The sequence below is a fragment of the Adiantum capillus-veneris genome, chromosome 7, assembly GCF_014529385.1.
Source record: "Adiantum capillus-veneris isolate H3 chromosome 7, ASM1452938v2, whole genome shotgun sequence".
Lineage (NCBI taxonomy): Eukaryota > Viridiplantae > Streptophyta > Polypodiopsida > Polypodiales > Pteridaceae > Adiantum > Adiantum capillus-veneris.
Window position 1 is genome coordinate 98,011,857 of NC_140937.1, and position 26,653 is coordinate 98,038,509.

Below are 26,653 nucleotides of genomic sequence, written 5' to 3' on the forward strand. Positions count from 1 at the left end.
GCAGCCACATCCACAACTAGATCTTGGATGGGAGAATCGTTGCTGATGGGAAGAGCAAGAGAACACGAAGAAGGGCCATTGGGAGGGCTTTAGCCGTGGGAAGCGAAGGAGAGGGTTATCAAAAGAGGGGTATCTAAACGGGGATTAGAAAAGTAGAGTGAGTACGAGGAAATAGATCATAACAATATGCAGACACTTAATTTTATACGAAGAGGTTATGGTGATATTTGTTACTTCGCTAGACATCATGAATGGGCACCTGCATTACTGGTACCCTAAACCTCCTAAGAGTTAATACGTTGAATATTTAGAGTGATAGATGCATCCATCCATCTCTCTCTCTCTCTCTCTCTCTCTCTCTCACACACACACACACACACACACACACACACACACACACACACACACACACACACACACACACACACACACACACACACACACACAATGGAACATCAACACACATACTTCAGTTGTGGGTACCTGCTTGTTGATCTCTCTTGTAAAATCTACATGCATGAGGGATTCCTTTCAAGTGTTTATCTGCATATATTAGATTGGTGCCACGATCTAGGACATTAAAACACCCAATTGGATTCTCAAGCAAATGTAGACTTTTATTCAGTGAGATAAGTGTAATAGCGTTTGAGAAAGCAAGGTAGTGCAATAAAATATAAAGCAAGGTGGAAATAGAAAATACATAATTTATAGAGAGAGTAAGTATTTCATGTGGTTAATTCCCTTCTTGGGCACCTATTGTCTATATGCTCTCTTTTCCATGCTCAAGGAACAATGCACTAAGAACAAGGAACTCCATAAGTTATGTTAATTTGAAGCTTCTAAAGTGGTTTCCAGATCCGTATCTTTTCTCTTCAATTACCTCTTGCAATGGAGTCAGAGGCATGTCTTGGGGCTACAACTTGTCTTTTTGGCCTGCTGAAGAACAGGCCTGAAGAAAAGCCGGGATGCTTGTCTTTTTGGCCTGCTGAAGAAAAGGCCTTGGTGTTGGGCTGGGTTGGGCGTCCTTTGACGGATGGCGTCCACGTGGACGGCCAATAGGCTTTTAGCTTTGTGTGAAGGCGAGGGCTGCAGGACGACATGACCTCGATGTGATAGAGGAGGGAAACAAGGGTGAGGAGTGCATTAACGCTGTGGAGAAGGCCTGAGTTTACGTTGCTGTCACCTGACGCTTCCGCCAGCTCGCGTGTGGTTGCAGCTCGTCTCTCTTTCAATCTCTGACAGGAAGCCCTCTTCTCGGCATTGCCCAGCTCTGCCTGCCACAGTGCAAGCTCTCTCTTCGCTACACACACACGCGCGCGCATATCCACACGCCCTTTCTCTCCAACATGCACCCGTCTAGAGGTAAGCACAATTTCATCAGATCAGGCAAGCATATTGTCATTTTATCCCCACGCAAATCCTACATTCCTGCTGAGTTAAATCTTTTCAAGCTTTAAACTACCTCTCTATCCAAAACTTGTACCTTATTTGTATGTCTTTGAGCTGCTCAGCTTAGCTCAATCTTCTTTTTGATCCTTGTAGACCAAGATCATCATCATCATACAAAGCCAATTCTGTATTGTGCGCCTTCCAATTCAGCTGTATGACAAATTATGGATCCTTAATTTCAACTCAAACCAATTGAAACATAAATTCTAGTGGCCAACGGGGGGGGGGGGGGGGGGGGGGGGGGGGGGGGGGCTTCTTGGGGCTTAACCAATGCTAATTTGAACATTCTGGAGAGATATATTGGGAGCTCTTGTTAAGAAGGGCACTTGATTTAAAGATGATGGAGATGGACACAGAGATGGAGATGGAGGAGGTGCGATTAGAGGAAAGAGCTATGTATGGGCAAGGAGGTGGTGCAAGTGATGTATGGGCAAGGAGGTGGTGCAAGTGAGGAAGGGGTGATGTGCTCAGGGGAGTGTTAGCGAGACGAGGGCTTTGATGACGGGCTGTCTATGCTGCCGCGCCACACCAAGGTCATCGTGATAGGCAATAATCGAACAAAATCTGTTCTAGTTGGCCTGCAAGGAATTGTGAAGAAGGCGGTTGGCCTTGGAGGCTGGCATTGGCTGGTACAATGCCATGACATTATATCTCATTGCATTATCTTGGGAAGGTCTGCTTCTGCTTATCTTGGGAATGTCTGCTTTACTGTGTTGCATTGTCTTGACAGAAAAACAAACATCCCCCATACCACCTCTGTCAATCTTTGAAGGCCTCTCTCTCGCACCTGAATTCCACATTTTAATTTTCATGTTTAGGGTTAGATTTTATTCTGCCTTTGAAGTAAGCATTCTCTCAGCTGCATTGAGAGGGATCTATTAATCTTTAAACAAAAAATTACTAATCATTGCTGCAGGCCATCGTGACTCCTCACCTTGTTTATTGTTGTAGTTGTCACTTGCTTAAGGATTTTTAATATTTTGTTATTAAGAGACTAGGTTTCGGAAGAGAAATTTCTGAGGTTGTGGCTAGTATCTTGAGCTTGTGCAACCTATTAGAGGGACCAACATGAGGTTTCTTTGAGGTGGGGTGTACTCGCATTTGACACCTTCGATACAGGTGACTGGAGTATCCCTATCATATCCTCGCCATAGGCTATGTATCTTATGTGATTTAATGCTTGAGGCCATGTATGGTAGTCTATTGGCAGTCACAGTGTACAGTTTCATGCGAAGAAACCACACGTCGTAGCCGAAATCTACGCCTCGGCCGAAAAAGTACTCATCGTCCGGATCTCCAATGCGTTCACCACGTATAATGTCGATGTTGACAACTCCGCCTTTGAGCAGTGTGCTTGGGAAATGCGTTTCTCAAGGGACCGCAAGAGAGGCTATAAGTGTTGTCTCTGCCGTACACTCCCATTGGAGCGTGATGGAGTTTGTCGGTGAGTGCGTATAGTAGGAATGTGTAGATAAGTCTGTGTGTCAAAAGGAAGGTGCTTGAGCGTCTCGTCGTAAAACTGTGTGCATGCTAACGCTTGTGAGGCCGGATAACGTAGCCGAAAAAACACCGTCACTATCCGCTATCCGCTTGTGTGGTAGCGTGTGAAGCTGCCCCTGAGCTCTTGTATGTGAGCTATCGGCATCACGTCAGGTGTCGTTTCGAATAGTCGATGTCACTTCCCCGCCGTCGGGACGGGAGTATCACCGATTCAGAACCGCCCGTGACAGTTTCTTGTATGACTACGGGAATGGCCGTAATATCGGTAGAAAACGCTAGTGGATGTAATCCAATGTGATGGTGTCGATAGTGCACTGATGTCGGATGTCGGACCAAGGCTCCAAAGTCGAGCGATAAATGTCAATGAATATGCCGTAAGGACAAAAAATGGAGAAAAAAAACGATGAGCCAATGGCAATAAGTCGATGACAATATCATGTCAAAATGGTAGGGAGAGGCTAAAGGTGGACAAAACTATGTCAGAGGCAATAGTTTCGGTGCTGAGCTCCAAAAGGGTGAGGTTGTCATGGGGAAGGCCGAGTTTTTTTGGAAAAGAAAGCTTAAACTTAAAAAGTTTAAGCTTCACAAATTTTATTTATTTTTGTTTATCCTGTTACATCCGATGGCGCTGTGTGATGGCAATGGTGGATTTGACAACTTGAGGTGGTGTGAGCGCTGCTGTTTTTTCAGAGGCTATGGTGCTCTGTGCCTTGGGCTTTTGTGCTCCCCTAATGGTGATTGTTGTTGTATTCCGGCCTTACCTTATGGGCCAACTCTCTTTTTCAGTGCTGCTTTCTTCCTAACAATGTTTGGCAATGGCTATGTTCAACTGATCTATCTGGTCCATATTTAGTCTGATTGCTTGCTGCAGATTCTATCTGAAATGTGGCAAGCTTAATACCTTGCCTAATTGGACTACCCATGTCTGAAGTTGGCTGCTCTAATATGGAGTGTCCTCCTGTGTGCACCCCTAAATAAGCTGTCCTCTGCTTGCCTTAAATGTGATTGCGTGAATGTTGCTTTGCTAAAATTGATTGGTGGGTTGCTCCCCTTCAACTGACAAAGATTGCCTCCTAACACCACCAATTGAGCGTTCCTTCTGCTGCTAAATTGTAGCCCGAATGCTTGTTGTCAGAGCTCTTGTGTTTGTGCCAATGATGAACTATTATGGCTGCTTGTATTGTTGTCTCGAGTCTCTCTTAACCGCAAGAACTAAGCCCTCGACTGTATGCACTGATGTAATTCTCCAAGATCCACTCTCGATTGCTATTGGTTGTTTGATTTGACTCCCAAGATTTTCTCTTCTCTCTACTCCTATGCTCTGCACATCATGGCTACCATGGCTAAGCCAAACTTCGTGCTCTCAATTCCAACTGTGCCGAGCAGTTTGGCTATATATCGCTAATTTGGCTAAAAACAAAATTTGACCCTAAAGTTTTGGCTATAACTAGGAGTAAAATTTTGCATATTATCGCCAAGAGTATGAGCATTCGATAAGATGTATAAACTTTTATAGTCAAATTTGTAATTTTTTATCTAGATAATATATTGTAAATTAGACAATTTCTGTTAAAATTTAGAAAATGACTTCTTCTAATGGAACTCGTAGTACAAGTTACTAATCATTTTGACTTAAATAGTGTTTGAGAAGTTAATTTTGTCTCTAACCTTGACAAAACATTGACAATTTTACTCAAAATTTTATAGTTTATCGCCAAATAATAGAGCAAAAAGCTGAGGTTTTGCCCCAAAAAAATTACATTGTCACTGTCAAGCACTATCCCACCTATGGCTGTATGTAGCCCTCGCTTGGCCGGATATGGAGCTGCACCGATCGAGTTCTCTCGAGCTCCCGGCTGGGATTCGAACTCTCCTCGAGCACTCAAATCTCCACTCCGAGCTTGAGCTCTCCGCGATCTACCATGAGCTCACTTCTTCCGAGCTTCGCCTCGAGCTCCAAGCTTCCATGAAATCTTTGATGGATGAATCCTTTCCCTCTCTCAATCTTTGCGAGCTCAAGCTCCGTGAGAGCAACCCGTAGCTCTGATACCATTGATGAGTGCTTGTGAGCGGATGCGTGCGTGTGTATGTGTGCATACACTTACAAGGAAGGGAGTGTGTGAACTCATCTCTTGGTCTCTCTCTCTCCCACCCACAAGTTAAACGGACGGACATTCCCAAGTGTGATATGAGCCGTCCCCTAGGGTTTGTATTATAATGAGCGTGGTTTTTGTTATACTACGCTTCTTGATCTCCCACTCCCAATCTCTGTGTCTCTCTCATCTCTCTCACTCTCAGCCTAGTAGGGCGATGATCAATCATGTGAGAAATCATGAGTTTAATTAGCCCCCCCCCCCCCCCCCCCCCTCTCTCTCCTCTCTCTCTCTCTCTCTCTCTCTCTCTCTCTCTCTCTCTCTCTCTCTCTCTCTCTCTCTCTCTCTCTCTCTCTCTCTCGCACACTCGATCCCCTGTGAAAACGACTCTTTGAGCCCAACAACTGCGCTTCACAGGAGCCAGAAGGACTGGTGCTGTCCCACCCTTCTGCGTCTTACTTACTGTTTCCTGTATTCGTAGTTTTGTGCTTATTTGCATGTATTCGTAGCATTATGCTTATTACCCAGTCCCGCATAGCGCAACGAGAGGCTAGAGGTAGTTTTCTTGACGTGAGCCACATCCTCTCTGCGTGGTCACACAGGAGAAACACCTTCGTATTTTCGTAGCTTTTTCCATGGCTGCGTTTATTTGTTTACACCAGACTCCCAGCACGAGTCGACATGACTGTATTGTTTTATGACTTCTTTTGGCTTCAACACCTCGATTGCTCTGTAAATATTTTGTTTGGAATGGACTTTTGCAGGGGCGTCAGCCGCTATATCTAGGCGTTGTTTGCGCTATCTAGGCCACACCTGCTAGCTCCTCTGGAGCTTTTAACCCCCCAAAGCGCCAGGCGGGACGGGGCTCATAAGGGCCAAGCCTTTCGCAGGGAGGGGGGATTGGAAAGCACTTGTTTATTTTCACTTGTTCGAAAAATAGGAACTAAATGTGCTGCTCACGTTAGCAAGTAAGTGCAATCTTCGATCTCCGGGGGTTCGAATGCGAGCTATGTTGTCTTTATTTTTGATATACCTTTTAATTCCATTAGACCTGTTAATGTTGATTTTACTTTTGATACTTCTAGAACACTCCTTAAAGATTTTCCCCTACGTTTCATACCTCCATTAGCTCCATATCTACGTATCTTTGTTCTCCCTTGCTTAGTGCTGCTATTCGTTGGCTTTCATCTCTCTAACGAAGCTCTCGACGCCGTTGCTCTTGACGCCGTTGCTGGTTCTGTGTCATTCAGTTCCAAAGCAATAATCCGTCGGGCAATAAGCGAAGGAGTTCTTGATACAGTACATGGCTGTGTTCATGAGCTGTCTAGACAACCCGTTTTTGATGTTTTTTCTTCTCCGTCGCCCTCAAAGACCATCGATCTCTTCTGGGAGAACAACGACGCCGTGCCTGACATGTATGTTAATGCATGTGAAGCTGTGAAGGCCTCACTCTCTCAACAGTTTTCTTTGCAGGTTGAAGCCTTCAAGGAGGAGAATAGGAAGACCTAAGCCATCAGACTGCGGAGTTGATGCCATTTGCTGCTTCCAACTCCGTAGTCTGATGGCTTAGGTCTTTCTCCTATTCTCCTCCTTGAAGGCTTCAACCTGCGAAGAAAACTGTTGAGAGAATGATGCCTTCACAGCTTCACATGCATTAACATACATGTCAGGCACGGCGTCGTTGTTCTCCCAGAAGAGACCGATGGTCTTTGAGGGCAACGGAGAAGAAAAAACATCAGAAACGGGTTGTCTAGATAGCTCATGAACACCGCCATGTACTGTATCAAGAAATCCTTCGCTTGTTCCCCGACGGATTATTGCTTTAGAATTGAATGACACAGAACCAGCAACGGCGTCGAGAGCAACAGCGTTGAGAGCTTCGTTAGAGAGATGAAAACCAACGAATAGAAGCACTAAGCAAGGGAGAACAAAGATACGTAGATATGGAGCTAATGGAGGTATGAAACGTAGGGGAAAAGCTTTAAGGAACGTTCTAGAAGTATCAAAAGTAAAATCAACAGTAAGAGGTCTAATGGAATTAAAAGGTATATCAAAAATAAAGACAACATAGCTCGCATTCGAACCCCCGCAGATCGAAGATTGCACTTACTTGCTAACGTGAGCAGGACGTTTCGTTCCTATTTTTCGAACAAGTGAAAATAAACAAGTGCTTTCCAATCCCCCCTCCCTGCGAAAGGCTTGGCCCTTATGAGCCCCGTCCCGCAAAAGCTCCAGAGGAGCTAGCAAGTGTGGCCTAGATAGCGCAAACAACGCCTAGATATAGCGGCTGACGCCCCTGCAAAAGTCCATTCCAAACAAAATATTTACAGAGCAATCGAGGTGTTGAAGCCAAAAGAAGTCATAAATCGATACAGTCATGTCGACTCGTGCGGGGAGTCTGGTGTAAACGAATAAACGCAGCCATGGAAAAAGCTACGAAAATACGAAGGTGTTTCTCTTGTGTGACCACGTAGAGAGGATGTGGCTCATGTTAAGAAAACTACCTCTAGCCTCTCGTTGCGTTATGCGGGACTGGGTAATAAGCATAATCCTACGAATACAGACAAATAAGCACAAAACTACGAATACAGGAAACAATAAGTAAGACGCAGAAGGGTGGGACAACACTAGTCCTTCTGGCTCCCGTGAAGCGCAGCTGCTGGGCTCAAAGAGTCGTTTGCACAGGGGATCGAGTGTGCGAGAGAGAGAGAGAGAGAGAGAGAGAGGGCTAATTAAACTCATGATTTCTCACATGGTCCATCATCGCCCTACTAGGCTCAGAGTGAGAGAGATGAGAGACACAGAGATTGGGAGTGGGAGAGCAAGAAGCGTAGTATAACAAAAACCACGCTCATTATAATACAAACCCTAGGGGACGGCTCATATCACACTTGGGAATGTCCGTCCGTTTAACTCGTGGGTGGGAGAGAGAGAGACCAAGAGATGAGTTCACACACTCTCTTCCTTGTAAGTGTATGCACACATACACACGCACGCATCCGCTCACAAGCACTCATCAATGGTATCAGAGCTACGGGATGCTCTCACGGAGCTTGAGCTCGCAAAGATTGAGAGAGGGAAAGGATTCATCCATCAAAGATTTCATGGAATCTTGGAGCTCGAGGCGAAGCTCGGAAGAAGTGAGCTCGTGATAGATCGCAGAGAGCTCAAGCTCGGAGTGGAGATTTGAGTGCTCGAGGAGAGTTCGGATCCCAGCCGGGAGCTCGAGAGAACTCGATCGGTGCAGCTCCATATCCGGCCAAGCGAGGGCTACATACAGCCATAGGTGGGATAGTGCTTGATAGTGACAATGTAATTTTTTTGGGGCAAAACCTTAGCTTTTTGCTCAATTGTTTGGCGATAAACTATAAAATTTTGAGTAAAATTGTCAATGTTTTGTCAAGGTTAGAGACAAAATTAACTTCTCAAACACTATTTAAGTCAAAATGATTAGTAACTTGTACTACGAGTTCCATTAGAAGAAGTCATTTTCTAAATTTTAACAGAAATTGTCTAATTTACAATATATTATCTAGATAAAAAATTACAAATTTGACTATAAAAGTTTATACATCTTATCGAATGCTCATACTCTTGGCGATAATATGCAAAATTTTACTCCTAGTTATAGCCAAAACTTTAGGGTCAAATTTTGTTTTTAGCCAAATTAGCGATATATAGCCAAATTGCTCGGCACAGTTGTTTGTCTCATTTACAAAAACAATATCTAGATAAAAAATTACAAATTTGACTATAAAAGTTTATACATCTTATCGAAATGCTCATACTCTTGGCGATAATATGCAAAATTTTACTCCTAGTTATAGCCAAAACTTTAGGGTCAAATTTTGTTTTTAGCCAAATTAGCGATATATAGCCAAATTGCTCGGCACAGTTGGAATTGAGAGCACGAAGTTTGGCTTAGCCATGGTAGCCATGATGTGCAGAGCATAGGAGTAGAGAGAAGAGAAAATCTTGGGAGTCAAATCAAACAACCAATAGCAATCGAGAGTGGATCTTGGAGAATTACATCAGTGCATACAGTCGAGGGCTTAGTTCTTGCGGTTAAGAGAGACTCGAGACAACAATACAAGCAGCCATAATAGTTCATCATTGGCACAAACACAAGAGCTCTGACAACAAGCATTCGGGCTATAATTTAGCAGCAGAAGGAACGCTCAATTGGTGGTGTTAGGAGGCAATCTTTGTCAGTTGAAGGGGAGCAACCCACCAATCAATTTTAGCAAAGCAACATTCACCTAATCACATTTAAGGCAAGCAGAGGGCAGCTTATTTAGGGGTGCACATAGGAGGACACTCCATATTAGAGCGTCCAACTTCAGACATGGGTAGTCCAATTAGGCAAGGTATTAAGCTCGCCACATTTTAGACAGAATCTGTAGCAAGCAATCAGACTAAATATGGACCAGATAGATCGGTTGAACATAGCCATTGCCAAACATTGTTAGGAAGAAAGCAGCACTGAAAAAGAGAGTTGGCCCATAGGTAAGGCCGGAATACAACAACAATCACCATCAGGGGAGCACAAAAGCCCAAGGCACAGAGCACCATAGCCTCTGAAAAAACAGCAGCGCTCACACCACCTCAAGTTGTCAAATCCACCATTGCCATCACACAACGCCATCGGATGTAACAGGATAAACAAAAAAAAATCAATTTTTGTGAAGCTTAAACTTTTTAATTTTAAGCTTCCTTTTCCAAAAAAACTCGGCCTTCCCCACGACAGCCTCACCCTTTTGGAGCTCAGCACCGAGACTATTGCCTCCGACATAGTTTTGTCCACCTTTAGCCTCTCCCTACCATTTTGACATGATATTGTCATCGAATTATCGCCATTGGCTCATCGTTTTTTTTTCTCCATTTTTGGTCCTTACGGCATATTCATTGACATTTATCGCTCGACTTTGGAGCCTTGGTCCGACATCCGACATCAGTGCACTATCGGCACCTTCACATTGGATTACATCCACTAGCGTTTTCTACCGATATTACGGCCATTCCCGTAGTCATACAATAAACTGTCACGGGCGGTTCTGAATCGGTGATACTCCCGTCCCGACGGCGGGGAAGTGACATCGACTATTCGAAACGACACCTGACGTGATGCCGATAGCTCACATACAAGAGCTCAGGGGCAGCTTCACACGCTACCACACAAGCGGATAGCGGATAGTGACGGTGTTTTTTCGGCTACGTTATCCGGCCTCACAAGCGTTAGCATGCACACAGTTTTACGACGAGACGCTCAAGCACCTTCCTTTTGACACACAGACTTATCTACACATTCCTACTATACGCACTCACCGACAAACTCCATCACGCTCCAATGGGAGTGTACGGCAGAGACAACACTTATAGCCTCTCTTGCGGTCCCTTGAGAAACGCATTTCCCAAGCACACTGCTCAAAGGCGGAGTTGTCAACATCGACATTATACGTGGTGAACGCATTGGAGATCCGGACGATGAGTACTTTTTCGGCCGAGGCGTAGATTTCGGCTACGACGTGTGGTTTCTTCGCATGAAACTGTACACTGTGACTGCCAATAGACTACCATACATGGCCTCAAGCATTAAATCACATAAGATACATAGCCTATGGCGAGGATATGATAGGGATACTCCAGGCACCTGTATCACCAAAGGTGTCAAACTCGAGTACACCCCACCTCAAAGAAACCTCATGTCGGTCCCTCTAATAGGTTGCACAAGCTCAAGATACTAGCCACAACCTCAGAAATTTCTCTTGGAAACCGAGTCTCTTAATAACAAAATATTAGAAATCCTTGAGCAAGTGACAACTACAACAATAAAAATGACAAGCATCCCGGCTTGCTGGGAAAGCGTTGTAGCCCCAAGACATGCCTCTGACTCCATTGCAAGAGGTAATTGAAGAGAAAAGATACGAATCTGGAAACCACTTTAGAAGCTTCAAATTAACATAACTTATGGAGTTCCTTGTTCTTAGTGCATTGTTCCTTGAGCATGGAAAAGAGAGCATATAGACAATAGGTGCCCAAGAAGGGAATTAACCACATGAAATACTTACTCTCCCTATAAATTATGTATTTTCTATTTCCACCTTGCTTTATATTTTATTGCACTACCTTGCTTTCTCAAACGCTATTACACTTATCTCACTGAATAAAAGTCTACATTTGCTTGAGAATTCAATTGGGTGTTTTAATGTCCTAGATCGTGACACCAATCTACTATATGCAGATAAACACTTGAAAGGAATCCCTCATGCATGTAGATTTTACAAGAGAGATCAACAAGCAGGTACCCACAATCATCGAAATATGTGTGTTGATGTTCCATTGTGTGTGTGTGTGTGTGTGTGTGTGTGAGAGAGAGAGAGAGAGAGAGAGAGAGAGAGAGAGAGAGAGAGAGAGAGAGAGAGAGAGATGGATGGATGCATCTATCACTCTAAATATTCAACGTATTAACTCTTAGGAGGTTTAGGGTACCAGTAATGCAGGTGCCCATCCATGATGTCTAGCGAAGTAACAAATATCACCATAACCTCTTTGTATAAAATTAAGTGTCTGCATATTGTTATGATCTATTTCCTGGTACTCACTCTACTTTTCTAATCCCCGTTTAGATACCCCTCTTTTGATAACCCTCGCCTTCGCTTCCCACGGCTAAAGCCCTCCCAATGGCCCTTCTTCGTGTTCTCTTGCTCTTCCCAGCAGCAACGATTCTCCCATCCAAGAGCTAGTTGTGGATCTGGCTGCCGATCAAGATGGCATGTGTGTGCGTAGAAGGATCACACCATTGTTGCATGTGCACTACCCATAAGAGTGCAAGTCATACAACATTGTCGCCTAATAGATTCATTAGCCACCACCCTATGGCAGCAATGCCAATGCTGAAGGCTCACACCATTGTTGCCTGTGCACTGCCCATTAGACTGCAAGTCATACAGCATTGTCGCCTAATAGATTCATTAGCCACCACCCTATGTCAGCAATGCCGATGTTGTAGAACACCAACGCTAGAACATCTGCAATAGTAGCAACAATAGCATTTTTGCCCGCCTTCCCAACTGCTTGCTGCAAGCGTTGTACACAATTGTTACACATGCGATAATGACCGCACGGGAAAAACACTTCGGTCTTCTCAGCAATCATACAGATGTTGCACTCAGTGAGGTTTTCAACAATAGAAACCAGAGAACTTATGTCCACCTGAGCTTTCACCAAAAGCTTGGACTGCTTCAACAATGTTTCGCCTTGCTGAAGGCAAAGGCCTTTCACTTTCCAACTCCGCAGTCTGATGGCTTAGGTCTTTCTTGAAAGATAAATGCAGCAAAAGGCATGAATGTCTGAACCCTTGCCTACATCCTAATGTCCAACCTACCCTTCCTCCCTTAGAGAGGAATGTTCGGTCTAAATATATGAGTTATTGTTTTACAACTATTTGTCTACTCTTTCAATTATAAAGTTTGAGTTAGAAAATGGAATGGCAAACCACTTTGAAGGCATGTTTGAGGTCCACTATCACACAAACAATAGCAAAGTATATCTTCTTTGTGTTTCACTTGCTTTCACTTTAAGTAGAGCTATAATTTGAATCAGTAGACGCTCACCAACATGGGTAAGTATTGTTCTGATTGGATGTGACACGTGTAAGTGATTCCACTGCGTGCATGGCATGACTTCTTTTTTAACACCAATGCCGCACTCATCCTTGATGCACACTTATCTCTTGAAGCTTACTTAACCATGTACCCATCTCTGTTCTGTGTCTTCAATCTCTCAAGAACTCCAACCATGTCCAATGGTTCCCCAACTTCTTTACTGATTAGGTATCTGTATGCGTTCCTCTTATTTCTTGCAATCCATAAATTGAAGGCTTATTTTAGTTGGTTTATTTATGACGGATCCAGATAACATTGCAATCATTGAATAGTGGAGTACAAAGTTATTGTACTTGCATAGCTTGTAATGGAATCATTACTTTTTCTTGAGTTTACCTTGGACCTATTAATTTACTATGCTTATTGCTCACACACACACACACACACACACACACACACACACACACACACACATGCACACACACACAAACTCTTTAGGTCATTCACAATAAACACAAACAATACACATTCATACATACATGCACATTTGATAAGTGATGAGTAAGCTATACAACAACATTGGTAGCAGTGTTGACAGTATCTTCTCAGAACAACCCATTTTTAATGCTGTACATTTGGTCAAACCAGAGTGATTTGTCTTTATCGTCTTAGCATAACGCTATGAAAGTTTTTAACATTTGATTGGCAAAGAATTTCGAACCCTTTTGTAGCAAACTTTGCATTAAAAGAAGGGAAAGTCTTTCAACCTCGGTTTGCCAAGTTTTTATTATTTTTGATTGTCTAAGCTAGCATCTTGACCAACAGAGTAGCCTAGGAAGGCCTTATTTTAAGGATGTGTGCGTTCTATATTAAGATAATATTCATACACAAAAGAACATATTGTTCAAAAGAAAATTGGATTTAGAGATTAGGAAGGTAGTTTGCACAAAAAAGATTTTGTATTTGACTCACTTTTGTACAATATAATTAGAATGCAATAAAATTCCTATTATCTTATACATCAAGACTACACAAGGTTATGAGGATGGAATACGCCTTCATGTCCAAGGTAAGGACTGCAACAATGCTAAACATCTCTAACAAGAGATATAATTTTCATATGCACTCATATAAAGAAGACAAAAAATTGTTAGCTTTAAGTATGTTTTACAAGTGTTAAAGAACCTATCGGTTGTTATCCTTGTCCTACTTAGATTATTAGGATAGCTATTGTCTTAACAAATGAAAGAGTTTTCTTTGTATTTCTTTCATAAGCTTTTAGACCATCAGGAGTTTATGGAAGTAAAGTTTTAAGAATGGTTAATTTTACTCTTGATAACCATCAAAAGTCCATTACCCCTTTTGATGGGAACAACAATGAAGCTTACTACATAGTCTAAAAATATTTAAAGTGTAACATAGCTTCTTCAAAGAAGCTTGAAAAGTCTTTATAGAAGTATCATTCACCATAGAAACGAAGTAATCAAGCCAATCACAAAAAATAAACCATCCCAACAGTTTTTCTCTCTCAGACAATGACTCTAGAAACTTTTGCCTATATTAGTATAAAGTTTATACTCTAATAGGTAGGGGTGCTATCACACAGTCTCTGTGGTTTTCTTTACCTGACTGGTGAAAAGGTTGATAGCACTACCATTCCACTTTATATTCATGCTTCTTACTTTACTTTAAAACACTATCATTTACATAATCTATTACTTATGTTGACCAGGTCGTGGGAAAGCTCACTGCAAGAATGAAAGTATGCTCTGACCTTGAAAAAAGAGCTCTGATTTCAGAGAAATTACGTCTGGCTAAAGAAATAGAAAAGACCTTTCCTTGTATCTCTCATAGGACTAGGCCTTATCTTCATAGGGCTGTGAAATTCAAAAAATGTAACACTGTGGATTAGATCTTCGGGTCTATACTCCTAGACTATGGAAGTCTAACTAATGATAATTTTGCAAATTGTTTCCCTCTCCCAAGGACTGGCTCTTCCTGTGGAACCCCTTTCCCTAGCCTCGCTTCTTGTACTAAAATGTATACAAGATAGAGAAGCTTCTACCCTAATTTATGATGCTTCGAAGGAGTCTAGTCTATCTCTTGTCCAAATGATTTCATTTGACCTATAATGCTAGCTCTTCTTGTAAAAAATAAATCGGATGGTATCAACCTTTTGATGGAATTTACTTCAAATCTAACTGGACTTTCCAAAGCACACATTCAAGACTTAGCGTCTTTTTCTTCCAAAAGTCTCGAGGGCCTTTCCTTTTTTACCATCCGACACGTTGGGTAGAATCCTTGGGAGTCGAGCATAGGTTGTGGTTGTTTCCAAATAAAGGATTTCTTGCACCCATATCCATGGAAACCTGGGTCTTCCTTGACAACTTGGCTCCTGCTACTATCGAGGAATGCAAACTTAAAGTTCTAAAAGGGATCCAGCTCTTGGACAAAGGGGATTTGATTAAAGCTCCTTTCAATATGAGTTTCCTCGATGACAAAAAGTGTAGTTCGAATACAGGGCTATATGCAAGGAATAAAGGAGTAATGACCTTTAGCAAAAGCAATGCTGATTACTACACCGAGATAGTGTGGAATGTGTCCAGGCCTTACCTTAAGTGTGCTTGCAGATTCTTGGACCCCAAAGCCTCTTGCGAGTCAAGCATTATTTGGTTTGACCATGCTATTTGGTATGCCCTCAACAATCTACCTAGTATCTTCCCGAATAAAGCAGAAGAATTTCACCTTTCCCTCTTTTGTTCTTGGCTTGGTGGTCAAGCAAAAGATCTGGTCTTAGCTCAAATTTCCTTTATTCAGTATAGAGCAATTATGCATGACACCCTTGAAGAGCTTGGATCTGAAGGATATGGGACTTTGCTTACCACTTATGACGGATTTAAAGGTATCAAAAGTATAGTTAGCCAAATTAAATCGAATATTGAAGAAGATGAATCTCAAGTTTCCAAACGTCCTAATACTCTTGTCTCTCCGGCGGCATCTTACACCTCTTTCCTAACCCCCTCTTCGAGTGATTCTATGTTTGGAAGAGGGAAAGGTAGAAGTTTTGTGAGAGGTAGGGGTCGAAACCTACCAGTCAGAAACCTTTTGGATATGTAATATGCAGGATCGATGGATTGCTTGCGGAAGACGATTCCTACCTCCAAAGGAAGAAGTGTGTAGTAAGATTTTCACACATTGCTTGTTTACAAGCAAAATCTTGGATTTCTTTACTCCCCAAGCTATCTTTGTAGAATGTTTTGGACATATTTTTGGGTCAAATTTATTACTAAGGGATGTGATGATTGGTTGGAAATACTCGCCGCCTATTAAGAATCTTTTTTATTCCATTATGTTTCTCCATAATAATGAGATACCTATCTGCTCTTGTCATCTTTTTAAAAAATTCTGTAAAGACTTCACTGAATTTGGTTTACATGTTTGTACATCTAACTTAGAAATCGTTTCGGATCCTCAAGTAACGAGTCTATTGAGTAATGGCTTGAATCATATTCCTCCCTTTCCGCTAAATCCTCAAAGTGCCTTATCTGCACTACTTGAATGCCTGGCCGACTTGGCCTTAAAACTCCAACTGGAGGAGGAAGTTCACTTCCAACTTACATCAACTCTCAAAAGAATTTTTTGGGAAAAGATCAGTCTCTTGCCACAAGTATGGCTAAGCACGGATACTACGTGGCTTACGCCAAAAATGAAGACCTCTATCTATGATATTAAAAAGAAATGGCTCATTATTGGCTTAGATAAAGCGTCAAACACTGTATCCATTATATGTAAAAAATTGGCCTTTGAGGTAGCCAGTTCAAGACTTAATAGTAATGACTTTAGTAAACTTGATAACTCTCCGCTATATGTAGCTACAACATTCAACAAGGAATTATCGGGACTCGGCTATAGTCCTGAATCTCTAAAAATTCATGTACTCTTCCCAACATATAAAAATCATAAGCATAAATTTAGATGGATTTCTGACGCTTCAAATTGCCTGTTCTCTTGTGTTACAAATGATATCACCCACTGCTTAAATTTGGTCCTACTAGAAATCAAAAATATATGTGCCATCAAACACAGAGATATAAAGAGATTCAGAAATATAGACTATTGTCCTTTTTGGGTCATAAAAAACGCGGGTGAGGTGTTTATCAACCTCCCAGAAAGAATTGTCTCTATCTTCACGGCAGACATAACTCAATGCTATGAAAATATCCCGTTAGATGGGCCATTTGGACTTATTTATACCTTATCGTGTCTTATAAAGATTGCATTTTCCATAGAAAGGAACTTGGGTATACATGCATCTCACAAAAAGCGAATAAAGGATGGGTAAAAAAATCGAACAAATCTGCACCATTCAGCTTTAAAGAAGAAGATCTTTATAAGTATATCCTTTGGCTACTAAATAACAGCTATATCCAATTAGGAAATACCTGCTACAAACAAACTCTAGGAATCCCAATGGGGTTTGCATGCTCTCCGGTGATGTGTAATCTTTATCTCTGTTACTTCGAATATCAATGGCTCCGAAAAATTTTAAATGACCCCGGATGTAACTCATTACTCACACATTTTGCACATTCATTTAGGTTTATGGATGACATATGTAGCATCAACAACCCCATATTTGAGATTACTCTTAAAGATATTTATCCACCTTGCTTAAGTATTGAACCTACATTCTGCGAGAGAGTACTATGGCAGGATAAATGGATAGTTTCTAGAACACACTTCTTGAATATTGATTTTACTTTGACTCAACCTTTTTTGGGAAATTTTTATACAATTTTTTTTTGGAAAAGAGACAATCTTAAACTTGTGTCCTCTGAGTTTACGAAGAAAAAGAGCAATAGACCATACAAAAATTCTCTACAAACTTGTCTTGGAATACTTTTTCTTATAATGTATGCCTCTTCCGACTGTTTTAAAGCATATGAAGAGATTGAAGCTTTGATTGCCAAGTTCATTAAAAATGGGTTTACAAAAAAAGACCTTGTTGCATGCATCTGCAACTCCTTAGAAAAACACAACTGGACCTACCTCAAGTTTGACTTACATAATCTGATAGTCTGCTTAAAACAGAATAAATCTAACATCAGCATAGCTGGCTACGAATTAATACAAACACTTCTTGAGGTGGTAGGCCCCTATTCTATGGGGTCTACTTCCTCATAGGATAAGGTGCTTGGGAATGGGTGGGCACACACACACACACACACACACACACACACACAAAAAGATGTCACGGGACAAAAGAAAGCTTAGCTAATGAGCTTTACTGCTACATCTCTATTATGCCGCCCATCACATGATCACACAAACAGCTATCACAGTAGAAGCAAGTATTTGGCCACTCTGCCAAAGGCACGATACGAGTCGCCAAGGCTACCCCATACTCTCGAGTGTGGTGAGTACGGTTAAAATATCGTCGTAGCTGATGACCATAACTACGGTATAGGAAAATCTTCTGAGGAGGTAGAAACTGGGCTAGCAGACATAGCCGATATGAAAAACCAGGCTTTATGGAATGCTCGATATAATAATATTTAGGCCCTAGACCCACTGCTTCAGTAAGCATTGCCAATCCGATATTATTTTTGAAATGTTCACGACTCCAAAGTGTCACTCTGGTCACTCGATCCTGATATGTCCACCACTTTGTTTGAGAAACAGAAGTTCCTAGCTGCGGGAATAGATGCTGTTCATAACGGAGTAATGTTGCTCGACGTATTGATTCATTTGACATAAAGAGATGTGCTGTTGCTATGAAAAGAACCTGGTCATGACAGTTGGCCATAATACACCAAGCATGCAAAATAGATGAAGAATGCCAAACTCTGGAATGATACTCTATACTTGGGGCTTTATATTTGACCAACCATCTCTAATAAAAAACTTTTTTAGGAAAGTGTGCCTAATATGGTGGTGTCTCTCACATTTTGAAAAGGTTGTTTTTTTTCACATTATTGAGCAGGTGGAAGCCTTACAAAGGGCATGGATAGCATGTATAAATACCTACTATATACCCGAGACCTGATACTGCTTACTAGATATGGGGCTAGTGACCTGGGTATGAATATGGGAATCATTGCTATTTAAATTTTACCTTGGGGTGATGTAGTCTGTCTGACCGGGCTTTACAAATAAATTGGTGAAAACCACTTACTTCTAAGGTCATGCTAGGATAGCAGATAAAAAATACCTACTGGGGTGTTTATACCCGACACCGTATTTAATCGTGTCTAGTGAATAAAACCGCGCTTTTTATGGGAATATATGCTATACCATTGTGGAGGTGACTGTCTGACTTGGCTTCACAATATTTGGTCTCAGTACTAATCCTTAAATTTCTGTAAGCGTGGCTTATGGTCCTTCTTGCATCCTCTGCACCCCACCGCTTAGGGTTTTGTGAATGACAGACTTCCCCGCCATGTTTTCTTGAGCAGTAGGGCTGATATTGTGGAAACTTACCCTCTAAACCTCTGGATTCTGCCTCCGGGCCTTAGGCTATGGGGGATACTGGTGTGCGTTCCTGGACTGACGTCCTCGATTGGGGGCTTAACCGGTCCAACTCAACTGTCGCGTCTACGCAGAGGAGCATCAACTATTTAAACTTGACTTCTAAGGTGAGTTATCATACTCACATAGCTGCGTCTCTGTTATCATTTTCCTGCGTGTGTTATTTCAAAAACTTTGCGTATTCCATCTACTGGTGGCTGTGGCTCAAACATGCCGAAAAAATTGGAGAAAGCCAGTATGGAGGCGTCATCGTCTCCTAATCTTCAGGCTAACAGAAATTTTCTGTCTTGCTCTAAGGAATTTCTTTATACACTATGTTGCTTTGCTGAGACTGTTTTCTGGAAATTTCTTAAAATAAACTTGTTAAATTATCTCCGGATACTAAGCTTTCATGTGAATGGTGTATGAGGAGATATATACGATTGACTTGCTTTGTCATCAATGCAAGTTATGGTTTTGCTTTGACTAATGTGTATGGTCCGTGAAATCAGTGGATGGGGAAAGAAAAATATGGTTTTTTATCGTTTCTTTAGGGGTTTAGTCTGACTCTGTCGGATATGGAATAAAATGACTTGAGCATGTCTAAAGGCATGTTTATAGAGCGAACTGCATTAGAAAATGTAAAGCTAAACTGGGTTTGATCAACTTGTTGATGTATGTCTCGCTGGTCTTTACATAGAGCCAGAAATTCACAAAGATCTAAAAAATAAATAAGCTAAAAATAGTGTGCTTATAATGTCAAAAACTTATGTTTGCTGTAAATACTAAGGAGTCGGAGTACTGTTATTTACATGAGCTGACCTCAGACTGAATAGACTCAGATTACAGGTATCGAATTTTGGAATGAAGAAACTTGGAATAAATTAAAGGATGTTTTTTGATTTGCTTTTTGGATACTGACCTTTTCTTGTGTCAAACTGAAATTATCTCTAGAGTCTGGCATGTGTTATCCGTTTGATTGATGGTGTTTGTTTTCATAAAATAAACAAAAAAATACATAGATATAACCTAGCTCTGGAATCTGACTCTTACTGGTAAGGGAAGAAGCGTGGATGGCTCAAGTTAAACTTAGAATTACCTTCTAAATCTTCAGGTTAACAAGATTTTTTTATTATTCTGATACTTTGGGTTTAAAAAAAACCAGGTAGGTAGACGGCTTTTTTTGCTCCGATGACTGTTCTTAAATTCATAGGGAGAAAAGTATATGGAATGGGGTTTTTTCTTCGACTAAAGATGTGTTTTTTGCTATGTAAAAGTACTGGGAGACTGGCTCCGAAACATGGCTCTTCTTGGCATGAAGAATGCATTAAAATAAACCAGTATCTACTGGGTAATGTTTGATGGAAATAAACTTATAAAGAAGAGGGGAGACTGTCTAGCTGGTTTTTTTTGTATGTCCTATATATATATATATATATTTTGGAAAAAAGCAGATTGCCAGGTGTATGTCTTATCCTTTGACTGCATAAAAATGAGGATAAAGGACATGAAGGGTATATAGTGTTGACTCGGGTAATATTGTTACTCGAATGGGTAAGGTACTCATGAATGGTGTACTGCAGATCTGAAAATAACATGTCTTACACTAAATGAATGAGATTTTTGTAAGTGGTTGGATTAGTTTGGTGACTTTGCTGAGGTAATTTCGGAAATAAGGACTTACCCGGAATTGAATCTGTTACTAAAATCTGGTGTTTTTTTAAAAAAAATCTACTTGAGAGGATTCAAAGGTCATTCGAAACTGTTTTTTCTAGAAATAGTGGCCAGGCATATTACTTTACAGTAGGGTATGATAGGTTTCGCATACCCGACTATAAAGATTAAATGAGATTTTTTTTAAACTCAACTTTCTTTACCGGTAGCCTAGTGTACTGAAGCGGCTAAAAAGGTTATTCTGTGTACTGGCTTCGGGTATGGTGCCCTTGATGCTGACTTCACATACCGGACTAATGTTAAATAAAATGCAAGTTTTTTAACTGGTTTTTTTCCAGCATTGTCATAGAGGTAGGTTCTGATTAACCTATCACTTAGTTCAAAGAGGTGACAGATTTCTGATGGCAGAAGTTCGGTCGAACCTTGGCTTCTCAATTCCTTTTTAACTTCTTCTGCTGGCTTCTTTTTCTCATTTAAAGTATATAGGCACTTAGCCTTACCTAACATCTTACTAGTAAGTTTGATCTCGATACCACAAGGTAAAACATATAGTGACCTTAAGTGATCGTGGCTGGTTAAGTCTGATGTTTTTTATTGCAAAAGTTTTTTTCGAATTTAACTAAAAGGATACTCTGGATTTACAGATTACTTAAGTGTTACTACCCTAACTTCTAATAGTTGATAGAAAGGAATGCATGATATGGTGTTGAGCATGGCATACAGTTCCCTCTTGCTGGGCATAACTTGATATTGGTTAAATTTTTTTTCCGGACCGAGACTAAGTTGGCTCACTATGAATAAGTGGTCCAACATATTGTTGTATACATTTGTTAGCTGGCATATGGCAGCAGTAGGAATGACATAACATAAAAATAAGGAACTTTGGGAATAATGGTTATGTTTGAGAAAAGATAAAAATTTATGGCTGCTCTATGGAATTGGGTACCATCTGTATCAGATTGGCTGAGAAGCCAAGGATCTTCATTCTTACCAGGTTTTTTAAAAAAAATCAATTATTCAAGTTAAGAACTATGTTTTTTTTATGGTGACATGGATAACAACTGGGATGCCCAGCATCACCTGCGTACAGTCATGTGCTAACGAACTATTTTCTTGTGGCTATGGGTGCAGGTGAGGGCTACCTTCCTTGATTAAAACATCCAGTTCTTAACAAATGGTGGATCTCGTAAAGTGATACAAGATTTCCCAGACTTTGGGTTTAAGGATACTTGAGCTGTATTTTGTTATCTTCATTACCTTGTACATAATTTATTTTCAACTGCAAATAAATTACTGTGCAAAGCCACTGTACTTTTCTAGAATTGTTGTCTGTGAACAGTTAAATGTTCGTTTGCGTATAATTTTATATATTTAGAACTGCTACACACACACACACACACACACACACACACACACACACACACACACACACACACACACACACACACACACACACACACACACACACACACTAGTAGGATCCCTTTACACAAAGGGAATAGGGGACACATGTCAGCTCCCTAGCCCAGTTGCCCCCAAGGTGCATTCAAATCCTATCGAATGGCCATAGAGGTGGACCAATGAGAATAAGGCTAGAGTAAATCTAGTTTAATTCATTTAAAAACACTTGGTAAAAGAACCAATAGAAATTAGGCTCTCTAGAAGACTATTGGATAGTCTCCCAAGGGGTCCAATGAGCATTCAACAACCCAATGGCTTGCCTGATTCTTATTGGCCAAAAGACTAAGGGGTCCAATGAGAGTTTAATTTCATTAATTAAATACCTAATGCTCTCACAAAAGGGGAAAGGGGACACATGTCATAAGGCTATCACTTATGCTTCTTAATTATCATTGGCTAAGCTTTGTAGGGTCCAATGGGATGCCAACATGAGTAAAATTCAAGAGGAGTCGACCAAGAGAGAGAGAGAGGGGCCTCATTTTGGCAAGGCATTATTACACACACACACACACACACACACACACACACACACACACACACACACACACACACACACACACACACACACACACACACACACACACACACATACACTCACACAATCTCACGTGTGAAGTAAAGAAGACTCTCTCATTCTCAAGATTTAATGGAAAGCTCATCATCTACTCCTAGCTTGTGAGAAGGGAGGCCTACAACAACAACTCTTGGCTTTGTGATGCAAATCCAACCAAGAGCCAAGCTGCAATGCATGCTCATCTCCTCAACCATGCTAATTACTAAGCTATGCTAAGCTATTATGAGTGATTATGTGAGGAGATATACTTCTTTCTCGTAAGAATACTCCTTCTACCTCTCAATATACTCTCATACCCCGCTCGTTCTCACCATGTTTGAAGGTGTGTGAGGTCTTGGGTTTGAGACCTTGAGGGAATTGATTTTTTGTTTTATAAGTGTGATCTTGGTCCTTGAAGCTTACATCTTCATTGCACCAGCAAGTTATTGAAGAAACACAAAGTATTGTATTGTATTGTAAAATGTCTCTCTTGATGAGGAAAACCTATAATACAAAGCCTTTTGGAGGGGGTACCGGCTCCATGTAAATCCGGTCCTCAACTGCTCTCAATAGCTTAATTTCTCTCTCTTTTGAAGTATTGTTCATGCCTATCTAACTAGGTGTTATGCTTTTTGTTGCTCTCTCCATCTAAGAACTCTTGCTATGCTCATTAGGAATCTATTCTAATGAAATGCTCACTATGTTTATGCTATTTTCCACTACACACAAGTATCTAGGCCATTAAATGTTACATTGGTATCAAAGCACAAGGTTTCTCTTTTCTTGCTCAAGAAGGGAGGTCCTTAAGCTAACTATAAATGGTTGGTATTATTAATTGCAATTGAGTAAGTAGAATAGGGATTTTTTAGCCTTGCAGTGCACTTGGTTCATGCAGATAACATGGAATTACCTTCGAGAGCTATGGACTTAATAGTGGAGTCCTACGGGGCTTGCCTATGGCACCACTATTGAGCTATTAGAAGCTTGACAGATGATAATTATGGCAATGGTACAAGCTATTCACTTGCTTTGAGCCTTGGCATAGGATTCATTGGGCTCCCTCAGCACTTACGACTTGATTAAATAATCACTCAATCCTTCAATGTTTCTACCATGGGCGCCTTATTGACTTTCATATACATATGAACATATTACTACTATATCTACAACATGTATGCATAGTAATCTAAATAAATTCAATGTAAAAAGATGACCTCCATTACATCCATTAGGCTAATATGGTAAATTGCCCAACATTCTCTTTATAATAGCACATGGAACACAAGTCTCAAAATGAAAGATTGTAAGAGAAAAGACCGCCTTCAATGAAAGATTGTAAGAGACAAGACTGCCTTCAATGCAATCCTCACTAGTTTAGAGGAGGCAACCACCATTTCTAGAGGTTTACCCTATCCACCAACTTCTCACCTATGACAAACCCCTTGTAGTTATCCCTTTCCTCTACATTTTCTCTCCCTAATAAGCTTGGCATTCTAGCCAAGCTAGTCTATGTTGGATTTGACTTGCTTAATGTTGCCCTCAACATCTTTCAAGGCCTTACTATATTAGAGGTTCTTTCCCTCCTTCTATAATCTCTCTAGCCGGCCATCAATGTTTCCTCCATTTCAAAAGAGAAATATGGAAAGAGGTGTGCATGAGGGGTGGGACAATCAGACTAGCAAAATGATGTTAGATATAGGTGGGACAATCATTTGTGCATGGATGCTTGTCCTTTCTCTTACAAACACAATAGAGGTCTCTACTAGCTTTATGTGATAGCCTAGTTGAGTCTTTGCTTCTTGGTTTATGGAATCAACAACCCTCATGACTTGGCCAAAAATTCATGAGGTCTCATTTGCTAATTTCCCTCCTATCAAAATCTTGATGCCGCTAGATGCCTCTCTCTAAACCAGAGCATTTTACACATTCTAGCATAAAATGTCAACTAGGGGCTTGAATGTTGAAGCTTCAAACAAGCTCTAGAGATTGTCATCTTGAGTTGAATGAAGCTGCATGCATAAAACTCATCTATAAATTGTGTTCTGGTTTTGTGAGCATCCATGCCATGATGTAATAAGCACCTACATCAAATATGCATCATTCACAAAATCAAGCATCAAAAAAATGTAAGCAATGGATAATAAAATAATAGTTTTCATTGATAGGATGACAACTGATAAGATGATGTGATTCATTGTGGCCATACCACAATGTAATCAAGCAAAGTTCTAAAATGATCAATCACTCAAGCAACCACAATTCCAACCAAGCAAACACCGATGGTAAAACAATTGCAACCTTGCCCATTGTATGTATCTAGGCCACCCCAAGATCAAACGTCAAGGTTTTTAGCCAGCAAGGGAGTAACTGTGGATCTAAACACAGAGAAATATTACATTGAAAGTAAGTCATTATGAGTACTGACATTGCTTCTCTCTTTATAAAAGACAAGGCAAATGCCAAGGATTAGAATGCAGATATAGAAGCATGTAATTTGATAGCTCACACTACATTAGACTTATAATAACCCTAAAAATCACTACACAAACTAGGAAGCACACTAGGCCAATCAAATAGTGTACATGTTTATGGTCTCCTACAACAACACTTGAAGTAGGACCAACAAGTTAAATAGAAGGTATGCTATCTATTTTTTTCCTAAATTACTATGGATTAAGATACTATATCAAATTCCTAAAATATTATGGGATTAAGATACTATATCAAATTAGAACAACCCATAGTAATGTCTAAACCCCAACCCCCTAAACTACTTCTAGGATAGGACACACCAAATGGTGAATCATAAAACTTGCAAGTATCTACTCTTCTTGGCATACCCCATATGTGAGTAGGCACGTCAAAAAATCCCATCAAATAGGCATACAAAGTACACAAAAAGAATATTCAAATATTTTGACTTCATTACAACTAAGGAAATAACTAATCACTTGAGTGTCACTAGAGAGAGGGTGTCTCATAATCTAGAGAGAGTATTTATAAGGTAGCTCGAGAGAGTGTTTTGGAAAGCTAAAGAGAGGGTGTGTATGCCAAAATTGATGATACAGAATTGCTTGAACCAAGGAGAGAAGAAAAAGAAAGAGAGAGAGAGAGAGAGAGAGAGAGAGAGAGAGAGAGAGAGAGAGTTTTGAACCAACCAACCTTGGCAATGAAATAAGTATATATTTACAATGGGGGCTAGGTGTGTTTATATATACTCACCTTAGAAAATTGCCCTACCCAAGATTTGACAAACAAGTAAAATAAATACCTAAAGCAAAGATAAATATTGGGATCATATTGGGCTATTCTCTTGGAGATGCTACAAACTTTAACACCCTTTTTGCAACTTATAGTGGACATAAATGGTGAGACCAAGTTAATAAAGAAGCTACCATGGACACTCCAACAATAGTTGTAATGCGAAGAAAACTTCCATCTTGAGCACCAATTTTTGCATAGAAAATTGAATTGTAGACCACACTACATCCAAGAATCCCCATTCATGAATTTTGAATACATCACATCCAAAATTTTCTAGATAACGAACTTTGAAACACATCATGCCCATAATCTAGCCAACAAAAATGGAATGGTGCACTCATCTATAGTATTTTAGATACTTTGCATTGGTTTCTTGCCAGATGCATGTGCATTGAGCTTTGACCCATGGGTTCAAACACAAATAACTTGAACTCTAGCACATGGGCTCAAATTATTTATAGGGAGCATTGTTCTTCTCTCCCAATCACAAGTTTCTATCTAGAGAGAAATGACATCCACTTGACTAGAAGGTGGGATTCCTTGCCAGT

At 40.6% G+C, this 26,653-nt stretch overlaps 1 long non-coding RNA gene and 1 pseudogene across 1 annotated transcript; both read left to right on the forward strand.

The window, feature by feature from the left end:
• The first annotated feature begins 920 nt into the window (after positions 1-920).
• Positions 921-22,130, forward strand: LOC147454290 (uncharacterized). The gene is made up of 3 exons (XR_015188766.1): positions 921-1,362; positions 11,284-11,343; positions 21,959-22,130. It is a non-coding gene; the product is annotated as an uncharacterized LOC147454290 (long non-coding RNA).
• LOC147454291 (uncharacterized) lies at positions 1,772-2,389 on the forward strand (annotated as a pseudogene).
• Positions 22,131-26,653: the final 4,523 nt, after the last annotated feature.